Below are 25,533 nucleotides of genomic sequence, written 5' to 3'. Positions count from 1 at the left end.
CACGCAGGCTCAGCAGCCATGGCTCACGGGCCCTGCGGCATGTGGGATCCTCCCGGACCGGGGCCCGAACCCACGTCCCCTGCATCGGCAGGCGGACTCTCAACCACTGCACCACCAGGGAAGCCCCCTCTGCCCAGTTTTAATCAGGTTATTTGGTTGTGGGGTTGTTGGTGTTGGTGTGTGTGTGTGTGTTTTGCTATGAAGTTGAAGGAGTTTCTTATGTATTTTGGATATTAACCACTTTTCAGATACATGGTTCGCAAATATTTTCTCCCAGTGAAAAGGTTGCCTTTTCACTCTGCTGATTGTTTCCTTTATTAATTCAGTTTTAAAACAGGAAGCCAAGGTTCAGAGCTGGGAAGTGAACTGGCCCGGGGTACACAGCTGAGGAAGTACAGGACTGGGACTTGAACTTGGGTCTGTGATTCGAGAGCCAGGGTACTTCACCATGGTGCTCTTCTGTCTCGCTGGTACCTTGACATTGTCGAGTTTTATGACTGTCCACCAGGTCTCCACTATCGTTTTCTCTCTTGATGTCACATCAGGAGCCACTGACATGTAGAAGTGAACCAAAATGTCCCTTGACTACTTTGGAAGAAATCTGGTGATATTTGACTTGTTTTGATGTTTTGCTGAGTCCAAGGGTACTTTCATGGTGTGGAGCAAGTGTCTCCAAATCTTCAGGGGAAAGTGCAAGGTCGTGGGCCACCCTTTCAGAATGTCCTTCTACACTGCAGATTCCTTCAAGGGCGGCCTTGACCTGTAAGCTTCCATTTTCCTCATCTGCAAAGTGGGGTGCTCATACTTCCCTTGCAGGGTGTTTTTGAGGATGAGATGAGCTCATGTGGAATGTGGGACCGTGTCACTCATCGTGGCCTTCCTTGGCAGCATTGTCCCCGTACTCCTTGCCGAGCTCTGGTAGACCTGAGCAGAGGGGCATCTGGGGGGTGGACATGGTAAAGCCGGGGCCCCTTGGATTTGCAGGACCAGTGATGTGCTCCCTTGAGAACACCTGGGGCGATTCAACCCAGAGCTGGCCTCCCTTCTCTAAGTGGCACCCACACGATGACCCCAGACCCCAAGGCATTAATCTCTGGTGGGAGAGAAAACGGTCAAATGATCACATACCCAGATGTCCCCAGGCCCTGGGCAGGTATCACGGGGTGGGGGGCAGTTGGGGGCCGGCTGGGCCCATCAGAGAGTGACGCTCCATTGGGAAGGGGCAGATGTCTGTGGCTTGTTGCTCTACAGATTACCCAATTTTTTCGGAAATGATGAAAGTCTGATAAATTGTGTGAAAATGATTAGTAACTGCTTCCAGTTTTATTGCTGTTGAACATTATGCTGGGCCAAACCAAAGCCTTCTGAGGGCTGATGATGGCCTGTGGCTGGCGGCATGCAGCCTGTGTGTCACACGTACCAGTGAACGAGCACACACTCGCCGGGTGGACAGGACTTGGGGCGGTGCCCCTGGACTCTCAGGAGGTGATCTGGTGGGTCTGGGCTCGGAGCCGGAGGCACAGGAGTTGACGGACCCCCAGGTTTGGGCAGAGGCATCCTCGGGGCACGATTCTTCCAGGCCTGGCAGCCAGGGCTTCCCTTCCCTGGTTGGTGCTACGGTGGCACTGCCAGCTCTGCCGCTGGACCTGTCTTTCCTCCTCAGCAGTCCCGGGGCTGGCCAAAGCTCAGTTTGAGTGGCATTCCCTTCTCCAGATCCCTTAAAACCTTCAGCCCTCAGGGTGTCTCAGGTGACCTCCCAGGGCTGTGCTGTGACCACAGTGCCCCCAACAGTGCCCATTTATCAAGTGCCAGTCTGAAGGCCTTTCTTGGATTCAGTTCATCCTCACATCACATAGGAACCAGGTGTCATTCCCATTTGCCTGATGAGGATGCTGCACACAGAGAGGACAGGACTTGGCCAAGGTCTCACAAACCACAGGCAAGTGGAACTCTCTGTGATGCCAGAGCTGGTTTTCTTAACCACACTTGCGTGTCCCAGAGGGAAGCATAATCACCTCGATTTTGGGGAGGCACTCCATGGAAACCCCCGATGTCAGCTGCTGACTACTTAGTTGTGTTTACAATTTATTGCCATGGAAACCTTGGCCGGGAAGGGGGCTCTGGGTTGCCTGAGAAGGGGGCTGGGCCTAGGTGACAATTTCCAGTATCTAGGTGACACTGTACATCTGTGGGCAGGAGATTACCGCTGAGCCCTTGCTGGGGAGGTGGGGAGAGGGGTGCAGCCCTTCCTGTGGGGAGCAGGTGGGGCTGGCCATCCTGTCCTTTCTCTGGCTGCTCTCTGGAGCCCCAGTCAATAGGCCAGGAACAGGCTGGGGTGGTGGAGTCATTTGTTCGTTGAGCATATTTCTTGAAGGCCTACTGTGTGCCAGGCACTGTTCTCGAAGCTGGGGATATAGCACTGAGCCAGACAGACAGTTCCTGCCCCCCCCCCACCTCACGGAACTTATGTTTTAGTTCTGGTATTTGGCGTCTCCCTTTTTTTAAAATTAAAGACACTTTTTTATTTTGGAATAGAGTTACAGAAAAGTTGTAAAGATGGTACAGATACCTCCAATCTAGTGTTCCCCAGACTTTATTTTGGATTTCACCTGTTTTCCACTAATGTCCTTTTTTTTTTTTTTTTTTTTTTTTTGAGGGACAGGTTCTTTATTTCAAAAGGACACATCAATTTCCAGTATCAAAACAGTTATGCTGTTGGTTTTTCTTTCTCCCAGTCGGCCCCCAAAGAGATCACACCAAAGGAGAGTACATTTTAAGCCAATTAAGCTGCAGGATGCACACCTAACAGACCTCACTGAAACTTCACCAAAAAGGGGGGGATTGGGTAGGGAAAGAAACTTTAAAAGATCAGCACACTGCCAGCCCACAGTCTGTAGAGAGCTCTCACAGCCAGATGGGGTGACCATCGTGCCCCAAAGAAGCAAAGTCTCAAAATAATATAAAATTTAAAAACAGTTTTGTTCCACTAATGTCCTTTTATTGCTCCAGGATCCAGTCCAAGATCCAACATTGCATTCAGTGGTCACGTCTCCCCAGTCTCTGGCTGGGGACAGTTCCTCGGTCTTTTTTTATTTTTTTATTTTTGGCTGTGTTGGGTCTTCGTTGCTGCGTGCGGGCTTTCTCTAGTTGCGGCGAGTGGGGACTACTCTTCTTTGTGGTATCCGGACTTCTCATTGTGGTGGCTTCTCTTGTTGTGGAGCACGGGCTCCAGTAGTTGTGGCTCGCAGGCTCTAGAGCGCAGGCTCAGTAGTTGTGACGCACGGGCTTAGTTGCTCCGCGGCATGTGGGATCTTCCTGGACCAGCAATCGAACCTGTGTCCCCTGCACTGGCAGGCAGATTCTTAACCACTGCGCCACCAGGGAAGTCCCCAGTCTTTTTTTTTTTTTTCTTTTCAAAATTTTATTTATTTTATTTATAAGTTAATTTTTATTGGAGTATAGTTGCTTTACAATGTTGTGTTAGCTCCTACTGTATAGCAAAATGAATCAGGCATACATATACATATATCCCCTCCCTTTTGGATTTCCTTCCCATTTAGGTCACCACAGTTCATTAAGTAGAGTTCCCTGTGCTATACAGTATGTTCCCATCGGTTGTCTATTTTATACATAGTATCAATAGTGGATATGTGTCAATCCCCGTCTCCCAATTCCTCCCACCCTCAGTCTTTCTTGTTCTTCATGACCTTGGCAGTCTTGAAGAACACTGTCCAAATGGCCTGTAGAACGTCCTGCACTCTGGGTTTGTCTGATGTTTTCTCGCGATTAGACTGGGTCGTTCGTGGGTGGAGTGCCCTTCTCAGCACATCCTGTCAGGGGCACCTGGCATCCACATGATGTCACTGGCGGCACTCTCCTTCAGCTGGATCAGGCAGCATTTGCCAGGCTGCCCCTGCCGTATCACTCCTTATTGATCAGCGGTCCTTCTCCTGCCCATCTTCACTGTCAGCTGGCCCTCCTGTAGGGAAGCGGACCACCAGTGTCTAGAATCCCTCGTGCAGTTTCACGTGTTCACCGTTAGCAGTGACTCTTTCTGCTCCGCTGGTGCAGGCCGCACCGCACTGTGCACCCGTATCACTTCTGAGGGGCTGGCAGCTATCGGGATGTGGAGTGGTCTGGCCCCCTCCGCCACAATCTCTCCATTACGCCCCATGCCCTCTTAAAGAAGAGCCAATAGAGAGGGCTGTAGGAGCCATAAGAGTAGCCTTGAAAGAACTAGGAGTACTTCATCCAGCCCAGGGAAGCTTTATTTTTAGGCATTTTATTTAGACAACTAAAAACAATTAGATTTTCAGAAACAGTATACAATAAAAGAGAGATCAAACCAGTTACTTTATCATGTATTCCCCCTCTTCTTTATAACTAAAGCAACAAAAAAAATGGCTTTCTGCTTTAAGGGAAAAGTCAGAAAAATAGGTCAATATACTCTCCCTCTCATAATAACATAAACAGCTACAAGAAATCTAACTGTAATAAGAGAAATTGGGTGTTGGTTTGCACATATTCATTAAAAAGACAACAGACCATCGTACTACAAGAGTTGAACTGCATCTGCCTTCAGCTGATACTCTTGTGTTTTCAGTTACAGGTATCACCAAGTTGGTTAGTTCCAGCACTGGAGCTAATTCATATTCCTCATTGTTTACTGCTCGTGTTTACCTTAAGCAGAGAGTAACTCTGGAAGCTGATGCTTTTCTCTGTTTGTTTTAGTCCATAAGTTGTGTACATCTGCCTGATGCTCAGGCCTTAACTTCAGGAGTTGCACTACAGATGGAATCAGAATTCTCTGAAGCAGTTTCTTCTAGCTCCTCTTCTGCTGTCTCTGGAAAACTGATCTTCGGCTTTGCCAGCTCACCACTGTCTTCTTCAGGAAGCACACATTTCCAAAGGCCGTATGTTTTTCCTACCACAGTCTGCCATAGTCTCAGTGTTCCATCTTCAGAACTCTACTAGCGTAGAGTTCTCCATCAGGACTAAACCTCACACAGTGAATGGGACCAAAGTGTCCTTTGTAGGATTCTAATTCTTCTCCACTATTATAATCATACTTATAAAGTTTAAAATCTTCACCCCCTGCAACAAGAAATTCTTTCTCAGGATGAAGAGATGCAGAATTGATGGTTGCAGGAGCTTCAAAAGATTTAATTGGGTCCAAACTTACTGCAATAGATCGTCCATAAGTTATTACCAAGATCTCTCCCTCAGGAATATATTCCATACTGCAAACAGACATATTAAAATGTAGAGATTTCACTTCTGTCATAGTCGCATGATCCCAAAGGCGAGCAGTGTTATCATCAGCTGAAAGGATCTGTTTATTGTCGCTGCACCATAGAGCCTTTTTAATACCAGAGGTATGACCACTGATTTCCTTAGGTTCTGCCTCAGGTTTGTTCAAGTCATGTATGCATACCAGTTTATCCTGTCCCCCGGTGAACAAGTAATTACTATCCTGCGTAAGATCCCATCTTGACACTGTGTTTATGAGCCAGGGTCCTCCATTCATCTCCTGAGACAACATCCCACACTTTGGCTGTGACATCGGCAGCTGCTGTAGATGCTTTGGTGGCGTCCTTATTTAATGTTACATCCCAAACAGCACCCTCATGACCCAAAAATATTCCAGTCCAGTCTCCTGTATCTCCTTGGCGTACCATAGGTTTACCATCTTTGCAAGCACCGATTAGGCAAAAGCCGTAAGGCGTGATACCACTGAAGGCCAAATCCACCACAGGCTGCGTGTGACGTGTGGCCCGTGCAGGTGAGCGGCCTCATTGCCACGGCGGCTGTGAGCCTTGCGATCCGGGCGGGGGTAGGGGAAGGGGAGCCGAGGGTGGTCTTGTCTTTTCTCTTCTCTTGGCACCGACTCCTCGAGATGCCCCCCGCCACCCCGCGAAAAGGCCAGTCCGGTGGCCCCGAGGCCAGAAAGGGGTTAGGGATGGGTCAGGGAGTCTGCAACAGACAACCGATCCACTGCTGTCAAGGGAGGAAAAGGGGGGGAGGGAGGAGAGTAGGGGAGGGGGAGAACCAGAGAACTGGCGGCCGTGATCCGCACCATCCAGGGAAGCGTGTTAAAGACTCATCCCACGGTCTTTTAGTCCCCTTACTAGACAGGGTGGTAGGCCTGGCCCCAGCTAATTCCTGTGGATTCAGGAGGTGGCTGTTGGCTCGGATGAGACGCATCTCTCCACTCGTCTCTGCAGGCTGAGATCGCACCCGCCCTCCCGGGCCAGCCTTAAGCCTTATCCACCTCCTCTGTGAGCCCTCCCTGTTCTTGGGGAGTGGTGATGCGCCGAGATTTCCCGAAGCCCTCCCTGACCGCGCTCTCCAGTCTCCATCCGGCTCTGTGCCACGTGGCTCCCTTGTTCCCTTCCCGCCTGGCTTGCCAGCCTCCAGGCCATGGCAGTGTCACTTGTGCTGTCTCCTGCAGGACCCAACCCAGGGACTGGCACATAGTCAGGGCACAGCAGTTCCCGGGTGATGTGCTCAGCAGAGGCTGCGTCGCACTGTGGCAAAGTAACGGTTTTGTGCATCTCCAACAGTCCTGGGTTCAAGTCTCGGCTTCACCACTTCCCAAATATGTGACTTTGGGCAAGATGCCCTCTGGGTCTCAGTCGCCTCACTGAAAGATAATAAGCCCACTACTCAATAGTGCCTGGTTCCCAGCGCTGTCGTGAGGACTAATTGAGCTCATCTGTGTAAAGCCCTTCAGTTTATGCCTGGCATCTGTTAGGTGCTCAGTTATTATTCTTTTTTTTTTTTTTTTTTTTTTTTTTTTGCGGTATGCGGGCCTCTCACTGTTGTGGCCTCCCCCGTTGCGGAGCACAGGCTCCGGACGCGCAGGCTCCGGACGCGCAGGCTCAGCGGCCATGGCTCACGGGCCCAGCCGCTCCGCGGCATATGGGATCCTCCCAGACCGGGAGGATACGAACCCGTATCCCCTGCATCGGCAGGCGGACTCTCAACCACTTGCGCCACCAGGGAGGCCCAGTTATTATTCTTTACAGAGGAAAGCACCAGGATGTCAGGCTGGTATATAGAAACTGGACTAGAGATGGCCCCTTTGTATTAGCCTAAGTCAGCTAATTCCTATAAACAACCTGAAAATCTCAGTGATTTAATGCAACGGAAGTTCATTCCCAAGGTGGTGGGGATGCTATGCCCCTCGCAGGTACCCTGCCCTCCGTCTTGTGGTTCTTCCTCAAGAGGATGTTGGATTCTTTCTGAGACCCGGCAGTGCGGGGAGAGAAAGGGAGGCCGTGGAGAGTCTGGATGTGGTGCTATCACTTCTGCCTTGACCCGGGGAACTGGCCTCACCCAACTCCAGGGTGGGTCAGGAGATCTGATTGGGCCGTGGACCCAGGAGGAAGAAGAAAGGACGGGCCTTGATACATGTGTCACTGGCAGAGGTGGTAACTGCGGTCAGTGTATTCAATCTCCCACCATTCTGGTACCATCTCCCTAATTTGGTAGTGTGTTCTTAAACAACATGTGTTACTTACTCAATAACTTTTATGGAAACTACTCAGTTTTTGAATTTAACATGTTTATTTATAAAAGGTAACTTTATAACATCTTTGAAAACGGAAAAGCAGTATCACCTGCCACAAATCGATACAAATAATTGCAAGCCTGTTCCGTCCTAGCTAGCTGGTGCGTGCTACAGTAGCTGGGTCTGTTAAAAAAGGGATGTTAGCAAGTGCTAGAGAGATGAGAGGATGACAGCTGGATAGCACCACCTCGAGACGTTCTCTTTGAGGTCCTCAGAACACTCACATGAGAGCTGAACAGGGAATGGCCTCCTCACTGTGAAGTCTGATGCCATTTAACCACCAGGTCCCCACATGGCCTGAAATCACCCAGGTGCCACACTTTGGGAAATGCTGGCTTAGGGGACAATCAGCACACAGTTTGTGCACAGGCAAATCCAAAACTTGGTGCAGAGAGAGGTAGGTGAAATCGCCTGTCACCTCGTAGCACTCAGGACTTTATAGTTTCCACCTTGATCTATGAGGAGAATTAATGGTGTCACTTAACCAATGGGAAACTGAGGCCCATAGTAGGGCATGACCCCCGGCTCCCCTGCAGGACTCACGGCCTCTGCACTGTCCCTGGCTGCCATCTTGGGTCGGGGAGGGCTTACCGCCGTAGGTGAGACCACGTGGGCAGGGGTCATGTGTATTCATGCTGCTCTCTCATCTCTCTGCCCCTCTCACCCATCACCTGCCTGGTACACGTGACTGTGCTGGCACAGGAATGCCTGTCTCCCAGGCCTGCTTCAAGGAGCCAGGAAATCAGAAGATGACCCTGGGCATGCTTGGGTACTTGTCACCCACTCACTGGCCCAGTGGGTGACACAAGATTTGTGTGGGGACTGCATCAGTGGATGCTCTCCCTGGGGAACTACTTACCTGCCTGCTGTTAAGGGAAGGGCTCCCCGTGTGTCCTGGCCCGTCTTTCTGAAGTTGTTTTGCAGTCCTGACTCCGGTGAACTCCACGAGTGGTTTGTTCACAGGGTAGGGGAGTCCGGCTTCCTCTCCTGCTCCTAAATCCCTTCCCACAATGTCCCGCTCATTCCAAGTTATGCCAGTGCCAAGCCCCACTCATTGAATACAGGCAGCGTGCCCCAGATCTCCCAGCAACATGGCCAAAGGTATTGTTACTCCCATTTGTGGGCATGAAGAGATCAAGGCCCAGGGAAGCAGGGTTCATTCATTCATCCATTCATGCACTCACTCAAAGGTTAATTGGGGAGGATTCCAGGGACAACAAGACTGGCATTGCCTTTACTGTCGTAGCATTTCCAGGATAGTGGGGAAGGTGGGCAGAATGCCAGTGAACAAATAATTGCACAGATGGTTATTGTCCACAGTGGTGAGTGCTGAGGAGGAAGGAAAGGGAGACAGGTGATAACGAGTTTGCGGAGAAGTAGCTCGCTGGATTAGCTTGGCCAACTAGTGCCCTTCCTCCAAAAAGATCTTTCCAGACAGCATCCTTTATCTAATTTGGGTCACCCCCCCGTCCCTTCCCAGTGTGTATCTTTTTATTGCACCTGGACATGTCCTTGAGATCACTTAGCACAATTGCAGTGATCTGTGTGTGCCATTTGTCACCTGACATCTGTCTGTCTCGATGGAGTCTAAGCTCTTGAGAGCAGGGACCAAATCTCTGCCCATCACTGGATCCTGGTACTGAGCCCAGGGTCTGCACACAGCGGGTGCTCAGAAAATATTTATTAAATGAAGGAAGGAGAGAATCAGATCTAAATCTGTGGAATGTGGGGCCCATGCTCCACCAACCTCACACCTCCCACAGCTCAGAACTCAGACAAGATGGGACCCCGGAGACCTGGCAGAGTGGTCCAGATCTGCTGGGATTGGATGCTTTGTTGCCAAATCTCTTTGTGTTTGGAAAAATGTTTCTAGTTTTCTTCTAAGAGTATAAGTGCATCAGAAAAGATTTATTTCTCTAACAGTGGGAATGGGAAATGCTCCCTACCGAATGTGTCCTGAGGAATCGGGAAATCTGACATTACTCAGGCCCTGCCCAAAGTGGGAATTGGTGGCCAGCTGCCTGTCCTGATGGGAGGCTACCAGGCTCCCCTCACCCCTGCTAGCTCCGCTTGCTTGAAATGGCACTTTAGCCCCCAGAATCTGAGGTGGGGAAGCTGGGAGGGAGCAGACACCTGATATTCCACACTCACCCCAGCCAGGGGCCTAGGCCTAATTGTTCCCATTTTGAGAAAACAGAGGCTCAGAGAGGTTGAAGGCTTGGCCCAGAGTCACACAGCCATCAAAGTAACAGCCAGCCCCTAAAGTCAAGACTGTCCAACCCCCAGAAAATGATACTTTCTGTTAGATCACCTGACTGTGGAGAGTCAAGGTGCCCAGTTTTCAGTTTCAGTCGAGTAATCCTGTTCTCTCTAGAGCTGGCAGGTTTCCCTAATCACCTGGGTCCTGTCCTGCCCCCCACCCTCAAGTCCGGTCCAGATGGGCCTTGGAGTCTGCGTCTTTCAAAGTGTCCTCAGTGATTCTTAGGATCAGGTAAGGTGGGAAACCCTGAAGAGGGGTTCCCCATTATGACTTAAGTGTAACTCTGGGATTGGGTACCACAAATCTTAATTAACTTAATAATGATTATCATGAAAGCGTCACATGGGGCTTAAGAGTTTAGAAAGCTCTTGGAAGATGAGTGTGATCTGGGCATGGTCGTTTTCTCTGCAGATGAGAACACTGAAGTTCAGAGGGGCCACAGGAGCGCAGCTTTTCTGCACTTGGATCTCATACTTTTTCTAGTTTACCACAGAAGTGTTTGCGTCCTGGTGAGTGTTAGGTCCTCAGATTGTTCCTGGTGACATGGCTGTGGGTTTTGAGCCCTCTGTTCTTGGTGCAGAGAACTAGCCCTGACCCATCCTCTGCAGTCAGATGTTTCTGGAAGGAGGGAAGTGAGAAGCCACAGATGCTGGACAGTTGGAGAGGGTGGTGATAGAAGCAAACACTGAGCATCTCCTGGTCATCAGGCACAGTGCTACGCACTGTAAATCTACCATTTTATTCAGTTCTCACAACAAACCCAGGAAGTGAGGGCTTTTACTTACCCCATTTTACAGATGAGAAGGCTGGTATGTGTTCAGGTTCCGGGCTGATTAGACTCTGTCAACACGGGAGGTGGGAGGGCATGGAGATGGGTGGAGCCAGCCCTTGCCTTCTAGAGCCGGGAGCCCCGCCCAGATTCACCCTGAAGGCCAGGTGGCTGGGCCGGTTCCACTCTCCGTCCTGCCCAATTTTCCCCGACTTGGCTTTGGTTGGCCGAGCTTCGAAACTGGGGCACTCTCAAAGCCAGGTGGTTTGTCAGAGCTGAGTTAACCCTGAGTCAAAGGAGGAATGAGAGGGTTCACTGACCCGCCTCCTCCCTGCCCCGTCCCCACCCGTCCCTCCCTGGGTCAGGCCCCTCACAGTGGGGCCACACAGACATGTCACCCGACTTGGACCTCTGCCTGCCTCACACTCACTGGAACATGAAGAGTCAGCTGCCCGGGACTTAGCTTGTTCTAGAGCCATTGTTGTGAGGTCCCAGGCAGACCTGGGATAGCTGGGCTTTGAAGCCTGGCACATCTGGGTCCCAATCCTGGTGCTTCTGCCCCCCTCCCTGTGTGTCCTTGGGCAGCTCACTTCACCTCTCTGAGCCTACCTCCTGGAGACATGAATCCTGACCTCACAGGATTACTGCTCGGAGTCGAGAGCACCTCCCGCAGCTGCTGGCTATCGTAGGTCCTAATTCAGTGACATGACGCCTCTACTTCCTTCCCCCATTTATGAAACTTCCTGTCATACTTGATCTAAAACAGAGATGATAAACTGGCAGCATTGGGGGTCAAATTCTGCCCCATCACAGATGTGATTATTTGGTCCTCACATTAAAAAAAAAAATTAAAGTTAAATGCCAGCATTTCAAATTAGGAGGTTTCACATAAAAATCTGGATTTCCAGTGCCTCTAGAAGAATGGGGCTCCCAGGCTTCACTGGCCAAAAGGAAACTGCCAGAGAGTCAGAATCAGGTGTATTGTTGTCGTTGAGGGGAGGGGGCAGTACTGTATTTCTCATGCCTCCACTTTGAGCCTCATGATTAAAGATTCTCTTAAGGCCACCCCACAAGGAAGAAATAGTGACTCAGAATGACTTTTAATCTTTCAGAACACCGGCGCAGTCTGCCCAGGTGCCATGTGTCAGTGGGTTAGCTGGCAGGACCTGCTTCCTGCAGACCAGTGTCCTCTAACCCAGTCCACCTCCTACAGGCCTCATGCCAACAGTGGACACCAGGGAGCCAGTCAGGGACGTCTCCCTTTGGAAAGAGCCAGTGGCCTTCGGGAGACAGCGGAGACCAGGGTTGAGAGCTTGATCTCTGAGTCCCCCACCAGGCTATCAGTGCCTTGCTCTGCCTTCGTCACGGTTGGGTCCCCAGGGCCTAGGACAGTGACGGGCACACTGAAAAACGTGTTGAACAGTGAATGAGCAGTCTCCCTGGAGTTGGACCGCAGCCCTGCTACTTGCAGAGTTGACCTGCTAGCGCTTTACCCACGTCATCAGCGGGGATGGTGACGGTACCTTCCTCCTGGGGGACAGTAGAACTTCAAAGAGATGACTCGGCTAAATTGCTCAGCACGGCACCCACCGTGGTAAGTGACCAGTACGTGTGGCTGTGACGATTATTTAGTGGGTACAGGTATTTCTGTGCTTGAACCTTGATACAGGCCACCACTTGGGCCTCTGACCCTGCGGGTGGTGGTGTTACAACTGCTTGAGCGTGCTGGTGGTAACAGCCCGGAGGAGAGAGGGCACGTGGACTTGACCAAGGGTGAGGACCCCTGGGGAGAACCACCTGTTTGTCAGCTGGTGTCACTCCCTAGTGTGGAGACGTGGGATGTGGACGTGATGTCCACCCTCCCACAGGCTGAACTGGTTGGCCATGTGCTGTTGTCGCCTGAAAGATACTGCACAGAAGACACAATGGGTAGGAATGTGCCCTGGGCCCAGCAGGCTCCATGACGTGTGAGCCACTCCTGAGTCTGCCACTGCCCCAGGTGGAAGCAGCTAGAAGAGTCACAGCTACAGCCGCCACGGCAGTGCATGCTGGCCTTTAGAGTCCCTTTCTAGCCCCAAGGGCTCCAGAAGTGGAAGGGCTGGTCAGCCTACCCAAAGTAGAGCGTCTTCCTCAGTGGGACCTTCTGCTTGATACCTCTTGGCTGTTTTTAGCACACTTACCCAGCATTTCCCTCCCTTGATCACCCACAGCGGCTCTTTGGGGGAGGAGTCACCCCTTTCACAGATGGGAAAATTGAGGCCCAGGGAGTCACAGTCTGCCCAGCTGGCTGGGGGCAATTTGCTTGTTCAAGTGATTCCCACGGCCCCACTGAGAGATCGTGATATGGGGAAATCAGGGCCCCGGCCTCTGTATTTTTTCCTAATAAGTTTATTTATTTAATTTATTTACTTTTGGCTGCCGTGGGCCTTTGTTGCTGTGCGCAGCTTTCTCTAGCTGCGGTGAGCGGGGACTACTCTTTGGTGCGGTGTGCGGGCTTCTCATTGCGTGGCTTCCGTTGTTGCGGAGCACGGGCTCTAGGCACGTAGGCTTTGGTAGTTGTGGCATGCGGGCTCAGTAGTTGTGGCTCGCGGGCTCAGTAGTTGCGGCTTGCGGGCTCTTCAGTAGTTGTGGCGCATGGGCTTAGTTGCTCCGCGGCATGTGGGATCTTCCCGGGCCAGGACTCGAACTCCTGTCCCCTGCATTGGCAGGCGGATTCTTAACCACTGTGCCACCAGGGAAACCCCGGCCTCTGTACTTTTAAGCAACCTCTCTGGGGAGTTGTAATGATCAGGCGAGGGGGGAACCCAAGTAGAGACTCCAGTTTTGTGCTCTGGCCCTGCTGTTTGCTCAGTCAGCCAAATCATCTACTTCTGCGGGCTTCCCTTCCCCAGCTGTGAGATGGGGAGAGTACGTGGTACCCACCTCAGAGGGTGGTTGTGACAGTGCCATAGGCAGTAGGTTGGCCGGTCAGTGTAACGTTCTTAGGATTTGGGGAGTATTGATTTGTTGCTATTGTTCCACGTGGGGTTTGTTACAAAAGCAATTTAAGAAACAAAACAGATTCCTGTGAGTAATCTGCAGCAGTGTCTTCTCACCTCCTTGGAGGTGGGGGTCTTAGGAGGCTGGGATCGGGGTCGCTCTGCCCCCATTTTAGAGGTGAAATGACTGAGGGGGCAGGCTGGACTTTGGAACTCCCACAGGGGCGGGGCAGGTGTGGAGGTGGCTGCCTCGGGTGGGGGCAGCAGTGGGGTGGGGTGTGAGAGGTCACCGCACCCCACCACCACCCCCCCCGTGGCCTTTCTCAGAACACCAGGAAACACCTCCGGGTAGGGATGGTCATGCTGCTTTCCAGGAGGGCCGCAGGGGTGAGAGAGGAAGCACACCCACCTGCCTCCCACTCCTGGGCTTGATCCAGGCAACACGGCCTCTTCTGTTCCCCCTCCCTTCTCCACTGGTGGCTTGGCTGCGCCAGAAGTTCTCCCTAAAGCGTGTCTGCTGAGATGGTCTCGGTCCATCCAGCGCCCTCCTTGCTCATTTGCTCGTTCGTTCATGTAACTGTTATCCGTTGAGCACCTACTGTGTGCCACGTGCTGTGCTGGTGCTGGTGTGTGGAGCTGAACCCCACGGACGTGGTACCCACTCTCAAGGAGCTTCCATTCCAACAGGGAAGATAGACAGTTAAACCATCAAGAGTTATCTGAGCAAGAACGTCCAGGGATCTTTGGGGATATTCTCATCTACCTTGGTGAGGGGTTCTGAGAGGACCTCCCTAGTGCCACCTCGAGGCCTTGTGATGAGCAGAGCTGGGCAGATGCCAGGGCAAGGGGTCCAGGCCCATCCAAAGGCAGAGGCAGGAGTGAACTGTCAGCACTTGGCGAACTGGCTGGAGAATGCATCGGGGGCACCATGGAGAGTGTGCCCTTGACCCTCAGCACAGTGGGGACAAGTTTGAGTGGGGAGCTGGGCTCTGTTTGTGCCGTGGGCAGCCTGCAAATCTGCGCTGCAGAGATGGGCCTGGGTGCAGCCCAGCGGGGACCAGGCCAGCAGCCGCTGGCTCTTTTGGTGTCCAGTCTTTCTGCCAAGAGGCCTCTTTGATTCACATTTTCCACACGGACTTGATGTTTTAGAAATGTTGACCTTCAGCTAATCAAATGTCACTTATTAACTTGCAAGTCATATCCTTTTCAATTTACAAAAAGGACAGTGGGCTGGTGACTTAGTTCATGGCCTGTTGGCAGGAGGGAACTTGACAGCACTTGAGGCCAGAGAAAAGACAGGTGCCTTATCAGTGACCCCCCTCCCCCATCCCCTGTCCCCATGTCCCCAGGGGGTGGGCAGCATGTCTTCTCAGTGAGAAGCTGAGCTGAGAGTGAGGCTGGGTTAGCAGCCAGGCTGGAGAAGCTGTGGCAAGGCTGGAATGCCAAGTCCAGGCGGGTGGACTTGAGCCTCCCTCTCAAGAAGCAAAGAATCCTCTTAGAAAGGTGAGGTCAGTTCATACAGGCCGGCGAAGAGTCGATGCCACGTAGGCAATGGCACCTGAGTAGAAAAGAAGGCAAAAGGCAGGATGTACACAAACAGCGAGTGGCGGGGAGCGGGGGCGGCTTCCTGGAGAAGGGACACTCGAGAGGAGTCGTGCTGGGATCAGGGGAAGGGATGGCATTCTACCCGAGGGGTTCTGCAGCCTGATGAGATTGGGAGGAAGGGATAGCCGTGTGGGAAAGGTCAGGGGATACAACGGGCAGGTGAGGTAGGCCTGGTTTGTAGACCACCCAGAGGAGCCTGGCCTGGGGTCTGCATGTGCTGCATCAGGCAGTGGGGAGCCATAGCAGGTTCTTGAGCAGGGACGGTGCTTAGGAAGGAGAAGGGAATCAAGTGAATGTAAAAACTCCCTGGGGCATGGACAAAGGGGAACTAAAAGCCCATTGGCTTGGGTCAGTATGTTTCCCAAGACAGTGGGGGAGTATTCTCCCTGATGGGGTGACTGGTCCTTATTCACACCCTCAAGGAGACTGAAGACAAGACTGTCAGACCGTGGATGCCAACCTGAGGCTGAATCCATGCATATGAAATGCCTAAAGCACATTGTAGACAGATGGGCTGCCGTGGGAATTGTAGCCAAGGGTTGGGGCCCCTGAAAACCCCACAGCAGGAACTTCACAGGTGGGGAATTTAAAAGCATTTTGGAACATAACATTGGGCTCCCAAGGCCACTAGTGGACCTGAGGAACATGTTGATGTATGTTGAAGTTCACTAGAATAATACACTAAAGAGAATATCTGCAATGTGTTAAGCATCTTAGATTAGGAATAACAGGAGCTTCTTTCAGCTTCAGTTTCCTCATCTGTAAAATGGTCCTAATGATAGTGCCTGCTTGCTAGGGCTGTTCTGAGGATTAAATGGACTGATGGACTGATGAGACGCTTGGTATTGGACTCGGCTGGGCTAAGTTCTCAGCTGATGGCCTGGACAGTCCCGTTCATTCCTTCTTACCATCCTTACCCGCTAAAAGCATAAACATCTCTGCTCCAGCAGTTTCAGGAAGATGCTTATAAATTTGTTTCACTTTCTTGCAGGGATGCCTGGCATAAGGGACTTTCCCCCTCGAGTCTAGAACTAGACTAGAGTCTAGACAATGGTGTGTGGCAATGAGCAGTCACAGCCCTAACCCCACCCCCTCCCAGCTGTGGGATCCCAGGCAGGTCCTTCATCCCCTTGGGTCTCAGTTTTGTCATCTGCAACAATGGGCTAGTACCCCCCCAACCCCCGCCCAGGCACTGTGTGAGGCAAGATGAAATAGTGTCTGTGAATTGTCAGCAAGTACTCCATCATGGCCACCTGGTCACCAACCCCCAGGACCCCAGGCAGCCCTCACGTATGACTCAGTTCCCTCCCCATGTTCTTGTCTTCCACCTTCCTCTGTAGCTCCTAGAGTGGGGGCAGTAGAATCTGGGTCTCTCCACCTGCTCTTTGCTTTACTTCCCTTTTCACTTTTCATTTCCTGGGCTGTTTGTTCAATCATTCATTCATTCGTCCATTCACTCACTCATTACGTACAAATATTTATGCTGCTCGTTGTGCTAGGCACCTGGGGGGCCAGTGGTGAACGAGAGGCATATAGCTCCTCCTGTCGCGGAGTCTTCATCTTCAGCGATTAAATCAAACATCCAATTAAATTTGTACTTATCAGTTGATATGAGGTCTGTGAAGGAAAAACACAGGGGATTCTTCTAGAGGTCAAGGGAAACCTCACGGCAGTGATGTTTCAGTGGCTGTCTGAAAGGTACTTGGGGTTCATTAGGGAGGGAGGCCCAGGTGGAGGGAACAGCATGGGCAAAGGCCCTGAGGTAGGGAGGTAGCATTGTCCATGTGGAAGTGGCTGCAGGACAGAGCCGGGGAGAGCCCAGGCTGGAGGACTCAGCTGGGCCAGGCCGTGAGGGACTCACAGGGCACGATTAGGAAGATGACCTTTATCCCAAGAAGCCTTTGGCCCTTGAAGCGTTTTAAGCAGATCTTCATGAAGAGTTCACTCTGGACTGAAGGGGAAGTGCAGAGCAGTTAAGACCCTTCAGTGTGCAGGTGAGGGTGATGATGCACTACTGCACACCCCAGGTCCTTTACTCACACACTAGAGGAGCGACTCATGACTTGCACTTAGCAAGACGAGAATTCTTGTGTTCGTACAGAAGAAAGTCACAGATGGCGGCATCGGCATCGAATGTCCTGGAAGCTTGGGGTGGGGCCCAGGAGCCTTTGCCGAATCACTGCCTGTCATGTGATCATGATGATGGTAATGCAGGCTGCTCAGAGGAACCCAGGAAAAACCTACTGTGTACCCAGCAGGTCCAAGTTCATACTCTCCGCTGACCTTCCCAGCGCCCTACGGACAAGGGTGGGAGTGTCCTGTTGTCCAAAGAAAGAAAACAGGGTTGGGTGTTGGTGAGGGATCTGCCCAAGATCCTGAGGCTCCTGCCTGCCAGATGTTTGGGGCTAGAGTCCCCACTTGCCTGTCCTGTAGGTAACAGCAGGGAGAGCACGTCCGTCTTTCTGAAGCACTTTGGACGGGTAATACCAGGTCAGGAGCTTCTGTGGCTAGAGAGAGCCTGGGGCCAGGAGAAGCCTCTCTGAGGCTGTGACTTTTGAGGCTTACATTGCCTTCTGCCACCTACCTAGCCCAGGCACCCCTTCATAGCTTGCCAGGATCCCCCAGACCTGGGTGGGCAGTGGGTGGCCTTACCTGGGATGGCTCTGCTGCCCGGCATGCCCCTTTCTGTGTCCCCCCACCCCCAGTTTATCCTTGCAGGCTTTAGGTCGAGGCAGGGCTGTTCCCTGTAAATACCAGTCCCCTTACATGAGCATTTTTCCTCTATGATTTTTCCTGTTTTGATGAAACACTGCTCTTGGCTGTACAGGTTCCCAAGAGGGAACCAAGGCCCCGGCTTGGCTAGCCAGTCATTCAGGAACTTTGCTTCCAGGCCCAGCCCCACACCCAGCCCGCATTCCGCCAGGGCCATAACCTTAACCTCCATGCACTGTGTGAATGGGGCCCGTCCCTCCCCCGCTCCCAGTTCCCATGGTTCCCATGGCCGCCTCCTTATCGCTATTCCCAGCTGACTGAAAAGGGCTGCATTCCAGCCTGAAGTTAGCCTCGCCCTCTCTCCCCCTTTCTGTTTTCTTCCAGACTGAGGGGTGTAAGAGTTTACTACGGTTAATGGTCCTGCTACCAGTGTCTGAGCCCACTGCATCCATCAGGCTGCCTGTAGGGAAAGGATGGGGTGGTACCTTAGCCCGTTCATTCATTCGTGCATTCAGCAGATGCACTGAGCGCCTCCTATGTGCCAGGCATTGTTTTAGGCACTGGGCGTAAAAGGCGTGGAAGTTAACAAGTGTCACGGAGGTGAGGCGCAGCTGCTCTCTTTGGCTGAGCTTTGCAGGTTGGAACAGAGGCCCAGGGCGCTGATGCAGGTTTCCAGGGGCTGCTGGTCACCTCTCTGCCCACTTCTGTGGGGAATCACGTTAAAAGCCCCTCGGGTGGGGCCCCTGTGAGTCCAGTGTAGCCCTCACACGTCCTCCAGTTGTGTGCGGGCGAGATTCCAGCCCTCGCCCTCCGCCTCTGTCAGGTGTCCTTGAGCAGGACAGGCAGCCCAACCAGCTGGACACGGTGGCCTCGCGAAGACCACAGCACGGCCAGTAGGTGGTGGTTCTGGGATTTGGGAGCCAGGTTCCCCTCACTCCAAAGTCATTTCTTTGGGGTTCTTGACTATTTGTTGGCCGGGTTATCTCTGTTGCTTTTTTTCTTGCAGTGTTTCTTGCCTTTCAGCGGTGCTGTGCCTACAGGCCTTGTCTTAATCCCCCGGCTCTGCCAGAGGTGCTTGTTGAAAGTATTTGTCCTGGGTAATTACAAGCTTTTAATCTTACTTTTGGCGCACGTTTACCCATCCCATTCTCCTACGTGTTTGTCCATTACTTATTCATTCTTTCAACAAACAGCATTTATTCAGGACCAGGCCCCCTGTGTGCCAGGGAGGGAAGGGACAGGTGAAGCAGACTTGTCCCCATCCTCAGGGAGCTCACAGCTACGTGAGGCAGTGGGCTTGGTACTCCAGTGCGGGAGGTGGGCCGACCTGCCTGGGCCTTGATGCTGATGATGGGAATAGCTAACCCTGAGGCAGCGTTCTCAGGGCACCTGCACCGCCTTCTTGCATCTATTAACTGATTTAATCCTCGTGATCACGGCTGTGAGGTGGGTATAGGCTCTGTTATTATGAATAACATAAGACATATCAGGAGCTAACTTGCCCAGGGTCACCTGGCTAGTGGCAGAGGCGGGATTTGAACCCAGGCTCCCTGGCTCCCCAGTCTGGGCCCTTAACTGCACCAAGCTGCGTGACCGTGAACTTGCTAGATAAAGCAATGGGAACAGAGCGTGCAAGTCACAGAACTGCGAAAGAAACAGACTGCTCCGAGGCTCGCGTGGCGGAATCGAGGCCAGCCTGAGTGGGAGCTGGTGCCGAGTGTGGGTCCCCCAGTCAGGGCAGGGGGATGGGCCGAGGCTCAGGTCCTCCCTGAGCAGGAGACCCAGAGTGATCTCGTGTGAGGAAGGAGCCAGGGCGTTGGCCGCGCCCGTGTGTCTCAGCACAAAAACATATTCCAGAGCCAGACCCTGAGTTCCACAGTGTTTGGAGCCCTGCCTGAGGGCCTGGGCCAGTGCTGTGTGGAGGAGGAAGGGCCTGGCTGGGGCAGACGGAGGCCAGGCCTGCCGTGGCTGGAGCCTGGCTCTGTCGCTGACCGCCAGGGTCACTCTGGGTGAAATGCAGTCCGCCCTCCTGGGCACTCAGCACGCTGCCGCAAATCCACTGCGGAGACTAATCCCGAGTCCTTTCCCTGGCCTGTAGGGCCCTGTGTGATCCATCCTCTCCCCGCCGTGTCGCTGGCCTCATCCTGGGCCTTCTCTGCTCCCTGTGCTCCAGCCATGTGGGCATTGCTGCTCCTTGACCAAGTTGACCATGCTCCCATGTTGCCCCCACTGCTTGGATGCCCTTCCCGGGCTCTTGGCACGGCCGGCTCCTTCCCTCCCCTCAGGTCTCTGCTCAGAGGTCCTGCTCTGACCACTCAGCCTGCAGCGCCCCCATCACACGCTCTCAGATCACCCTGTGCGCTCCTCTGTAGCTCTTAGCACACTTCAGGACAGTCCCAACTCTCTTTTGGTCTGTCTCCTCCACAAGAACACAAGTTCTTCAGTTCATAGGCCTTGCCTGTCTTGTTCACTCTCGTTTCCCCAACACTATCAATGGTGCCTGGTGCTTCTGGACACTAAACGTTTGCTAGGTAAACGTATGAGCCTCAGTTTCCTCGTCTGTAAAATGGGAAGCAGCTCGCTGACCTACTAAAGTTGGTGTAAAGATTAGAGCATGTTTAGGTTAAGGTGCCTCATACAGGCCTGGCACATAGTAGGCACTTAGGATTGGTCAATGAAGCACGTGCTGAGGCCCAGGTGTGAATTTCCAGTCTAGTATAGACTCCGTGGACGTTGCATAGGTGGGTTTTTTGACATTGCCAGAGCAGCCTGGCGCTCACCAGCTCTGAAAATCACGGTGAAGAGTGGGGCAGGATGAGGAGAAGGAAAGAAAGAAGAAAAGAGAAAAAAATGAGAAGGAAAAACGCCTGGGATGCAGTGGGTTGTTTTTTCAGTGGAAACGTAGAAAGAGATGGTTTCTTGCAAGATCAGGTTTGCCCACTGGAAAGTTTGTAACTTCCTGCCAAGATCTTTTTTTTTTTTTAAGACCATTAAAAAGGAGACAGGGCACAGGTAATTCCAGTTAATAAATGTGGAAGGAATGAGAGAATTTGAAAGTCACCATTAAAACTCCACAGTAATAATTATTTCAGTTAAAATCCACGAATTTTGGATGCCAAAATTAGTGGGCAAAAGTTTCAGCAGAAACAAGATATTTGTATAGTCTCAGAGTATCTCCCCCGAAATATTTAGTAATTACAAAGTGGGAAACTAGTAAGTGCCAGGAGAATCCTGGCAGATCGAATCTTAGCCAAGTGATCAAGGCTAACAGCACAGGTGATAAGACATATGGCATCATGTCCCCGATGTGGGGCTCTAAGGAGGGCACAGCACTGTGGGATTCTTCCCAGAGATGCACAACCTGACTTAAATCACCGGAAAACATCAGACAAGCCTGGTTTGAGAGGTATTCTACGAAGTAACTGACAAACACTCTTCAAAAATGTCACAGTCACGACAGACAAGGAAAGATGCAGGACTGTCACAGATTAGAGACTAAGGAGGACCCCGGATTGGATCCTAGACCCGAAAAAGGACATTAGTGGAAAAACTGGTGAGATCCTAATTAAGTTTGTCTTTTCCTTAATGATATTGTACCGAGGTTAATTTCCTAGTTTCGAGAATTTTTCTGTGGTTTTCTCTGGTTCTGTAAGATGTGAACATGAGGGGACACTGGCTGAAGGGTGTGTGGGGACTTTCTATGCTATCTGTGCAGCTGTTCTGTAAGACTCAGATGACCGTGAAATAAAAGGTTTAGAAGGATGGCACTAGGTAAAGGGGGAAGATAAAGAAGTACGGCAGGAAAAATCTAATGGAGACTTCATTATGGCACCCAGACTGCGCAAATGAGTACGTGTTTGCAGAAAGGCCCGGTGATGGTGACGGGAGTTCTAAGGCACGGAGGTAGGCACCTTTCAATTGAAAAATCCCGTCTCCTTGAAGAATTTTCCGCAGCTGGTTGGCTGTCTGGCCTTGACTTTGCCCTTACTTAAGAGGCTCCGGTTCTTCTCTCCTGAGTTCTGTCACCGCTTAATCAGCAGCGGGTATGTCCTTTAGTGACGCCCATTGATGTCAGGCTGTACGAAGGCACGGTAGGATTCACCAGCCACAGATTTGGGAAGTCCTTAGCAGCGTCTACCAAATTTATACCATTCCCGGACCACTTTCACACTTTTGCCATATCTACCTCTACCCATACTATTGTAAACTTTCTATTTTATTTATATGGACCCACTTTAAAGATTCGAATAGGTGAGTTAAAAAGAAAAGGTAAAACCAGAAAAGGTAAAACCAGTGTCATTTGCCATGGACCCAAAGTATCCATAAAATTCAAAGCAGTGACTTTCAAAGAAAATTCGAGCTTAGGGCTGTTGCTGGTAGAAGGTTCTGAGCCTGAAGCCTGCTCTTCGGTTTATTAAAAAGTGAGATTATTAGGTGTTAAAAGACCCTCTGGAACCAAAATGAGACTTTCTTCTAGACTCATTCAAGAGAATTGATGGAGAAGTAGAGTGGGAGGAACTCCCTCACTGGGTGATTCACGTTCATTGCTGCCCTGCCCTGGCTCCACCTAAAACCGTATCACGTGGGACCACGGAAGCTCCTCCAGAGCCATCTAGCCCTCCCTGAGGGGGCAGGAGACCAAGGGCCCTGGGACCCAGCTCGCCACACCGTCAGCCTGGGCAGCCGTGACCCCCCGTCTGCCTGGCCCACCTCTTTCTCCTAGCCCCAGGGATTCAGATCTGACTTTGTGAGCCCAGATCTGAAGCCACTTCCTCTGGCCAGCTGTCCCTGATCTGCCCTCAACTTCAGAACATGTTGGCTTAAAAAAAAAAAACAAAAAAACAAAAAGAAAGCCAACATCTGACTTTCTAGGAGATACAAGAATTATTCTCATACTATGTTATTGTTCCTACTTAATTCCAAGAACCAGGCTTTATCATGGTGAGGTGGTATCTGCTGTGTCACGGAGCTGCATGGGGTCCGATAGAACAGGGCTCTTAATCATTCTGACATCTACCGTTTGTAAGAAATACATTTTATATTGCAAACCAGCAGACAACATGTAAAAACTCAACATAGCAATGCTTCCTTTATACAGGCAATGCAAACAGCTATTTTTTATTCTATTGTAGCATTTTTTAAAATGCTGGTTACAGCTCACTAAGTTGATTTCTCAACTCCCTAGTCATAACTTGCAGTTGGTAAAACACTGCTCTAGAGGATGACAGCATGAACCATAGTAACAGGTCCCACTTTTTTGAGTACCTAGTATGTGCTCAGCACAGTGCTGAACACCATCTTGTTTAATCCTGACTATGTTTGCTCATCAGACTACTGAGTCTCAGAGAGGGACGTCATTTAGCCCAGGCCACAGAGCGTGTAAGCGCAGAACCAGGATTGCCACCTGGTTGAGCATGTCCTTTGGGCTTGGGAACACTTCCCCTGTGTATCTGCCTTTGTACCTTGATGAAGATTGTCCCCAGAGGAGGTATGGATAAATGCATAAATGACAGAATCTAACATCAAATTGGTGTAGAAAGATACTTAAAAACCATCTCTTTAATTTTACTCTAAGCCAGTGCAAGGGGTTCCCAAACCTGGCCAATGATTTGATGTTCTTTCTTCTTAAATTTTAAATTAATTTTAAAATTGAGGTATAGCTCACCATAAAGTGTACAGCTCAATGGCTTTTTACATACATACACCCACGCCATCACCCCCAGATTAAGACAGAGAACATTCCCAGCCCCTGGGAAGACTCCCTTGTGCCCCATCCTGGTCAGTACCCCAACCAAGAGGGAACCCTTCTCCTGGCTTTCCTCACCGTTGATTAGCTTTGTCCATCCTTCAAGGTCACATAGACAGCATCCTACTGTATGTGTGTGTTGGCCTTCTTTCAGTGTAACATCTATGGGGTTCACCCATGTCGTGTGAGTCAGTAATTCATTCATTCTTGTTTTGTAGCATCTGACTTCTTTTGGGTACTTTAAAGCTTTTTAAAAAAATGTTCATACACATATTTTAGGCATATCAGATAGCATAGAGACTAATCCATACCTTCCCCCCATTTTAAGAAACACACCTTAAGCCCCCATATTCCTCTCACCCTGCTTTCACATTTGCATCTTTGATGCATCCCCACCTCCATCCCAGAATAACTGCTCTCCCAAAAATGGTGTTGCTCCTTTACGCACATATTGGTAAGTCTTTACTACCTGTGTATGAAAATTCTTAGTGGGTCTTTCTGGATGCTGGGTGTGTGTGCGCATATGTGCACGTGCCCTTTTTTTTGCATTGCTGAGCCCAGTTAAAAAATATTTTTAAAATGTTCCCAAGTCTTTCTGGAAGTCAGAATCTCAGCTCGGTGCTCTTGAGGTCAAGAGAGTTGGAGCAGGGTCCAGAAGGAAAGGCCCATCGGGGCAAGGCAGGAAGAGAGCAGAGAGGGGACAGAGATCCCAGGGGCAGGAGGCGGCGTGGGGTGGGTACTCCTCCCCATGTGCGGCACCTGTAACCCTGGGTCTCCGGATCCCCCACCTTCTGTCTCAGCCTGGACCCATGGGGACCTCAGTGTGCCCCTCTTTCTGACTTGATTTCCTGGACCCACTGGGGCTGCAGCAGCTCTTGGCGGGATTTGAGGGGGGAACATGAGGTTCTCCTTTGGGAAGAAGAAAATGCCTGTGGTCCTCTCTGCCTCACACCCTGCAGCCTCGTAGTAGCGGGTAAAGCGGTGAGCACTCACTCGTGGGGCCAGGCACTGCGCTAAATAACTACTTTCCCCGTACTAACACACGGACCCCCTCAAAGCTACCCAAGGAGGGAGCACTCTTTGACAGGCTGGGAAACTGAGGCACAGGGAGATGGAGTAAATTCCCAGGGCCACAGCTAGCGAGTGATGAATGTGGCCTCACACCCAGAAAGGCCGGCTCCAGACCCTCTGTGACCATACACCCTCCAGCCTCAATTCCAATAGAGCAGGGAGGCCCACGGCCTTCCCTTTCTGGCACGCATCTCCTTCTATAACGACACATTTGTAACAGAGCTTTGTTTGACTCTGGCTCCAGGCAGGCAGGGTCTGCCTTTGTTTGGTTCGCATTGTATCTCGATGGCCTAGCTCCGCATCTGGAACAGAGCGGATGCTAGTGATATTGGCGGACTCGATGCTGAGTGAAGGGATGAATGGGCTAAGCAGAGCCGGGAAACCATTCATGAGGAGTTTTCTGCAAACGCCGGGCTTGCCTCCGGGCTGTGGGGAATCGGAAAGCCAAGGGTCTGAGTCCCAGCTTCAGTGCTCCCAGGCAGTGCCGCCTTTATCTTCCTCATCCGGAACGTGGGGATTGTGGCAGTTCCTCCCTCCCAAGGTTGCTGGCACTGCAAGGTCAGGTGTGCTGCATCACAGACCATTCTGGGTACGGGGTGGGGGGGGTGCAATGTGCTTCCAGGTGGGTGGGCCCTCTGTAGACAAGAGGCCAAGGTCATTTCATGGGAGAGCGCAGGAGTCCTGGTTCAGGCCCAGCAGTTGCATGGAACCTGCTGGTGGGCACATGTGAGCTATTTGATGGCTGCTGCCCCATGACTTTCCGCCGTGTCCTTAGTTCTGCCCCTCGGAAGCCGCAGGAACAATGCTGACTGGCCTTGG

The 25,533-nt window shown here is 51.5% G+C and overlaps 1 protein-coding gene and 1 pseudogene across 1 annotated transcript in view; one reads left to right on the top strand and one right to left on the bottom strand.

The window, feature by feature from the left end:
- ERGIC1 (endoplasmic reticulum-golgi intermediate compartment 1) overlaps window positions 1-25,533 on the top strand; it is a 108,916-nt gene that overhangs the window by 8,233 nt on the left and 75,150 nt on the right. The gene's annotated exons all lie outside the window — the stretch shown is intronic.
- Window positions 4,761-25,533, bottom strand: part of LOC132485865 (serine-threonine kinase receptor-associated protein-like) — a 34,960-nt pseudogene continuing 14,187 nt past the window's right edge.

This window comes from Mesoplodon densirostris, chromosome 3, assembly GCF_025265405.1.
Source record: "Mesoplodon densirostris isolate mMesDen1 chromosome 3, mMesDen1 primary haplotype, whole genome shotgun sequence".
Lineage (NCBI taxonomy): Eukaryota > Metazoa > Chordata > Mammalia > Artiodactyla > Ziphiidae > Mesoplodon > Mesoplodon densirostris.
This window is presented reverse-complemented; position numbering and strand designations above follow the sequence as displayed.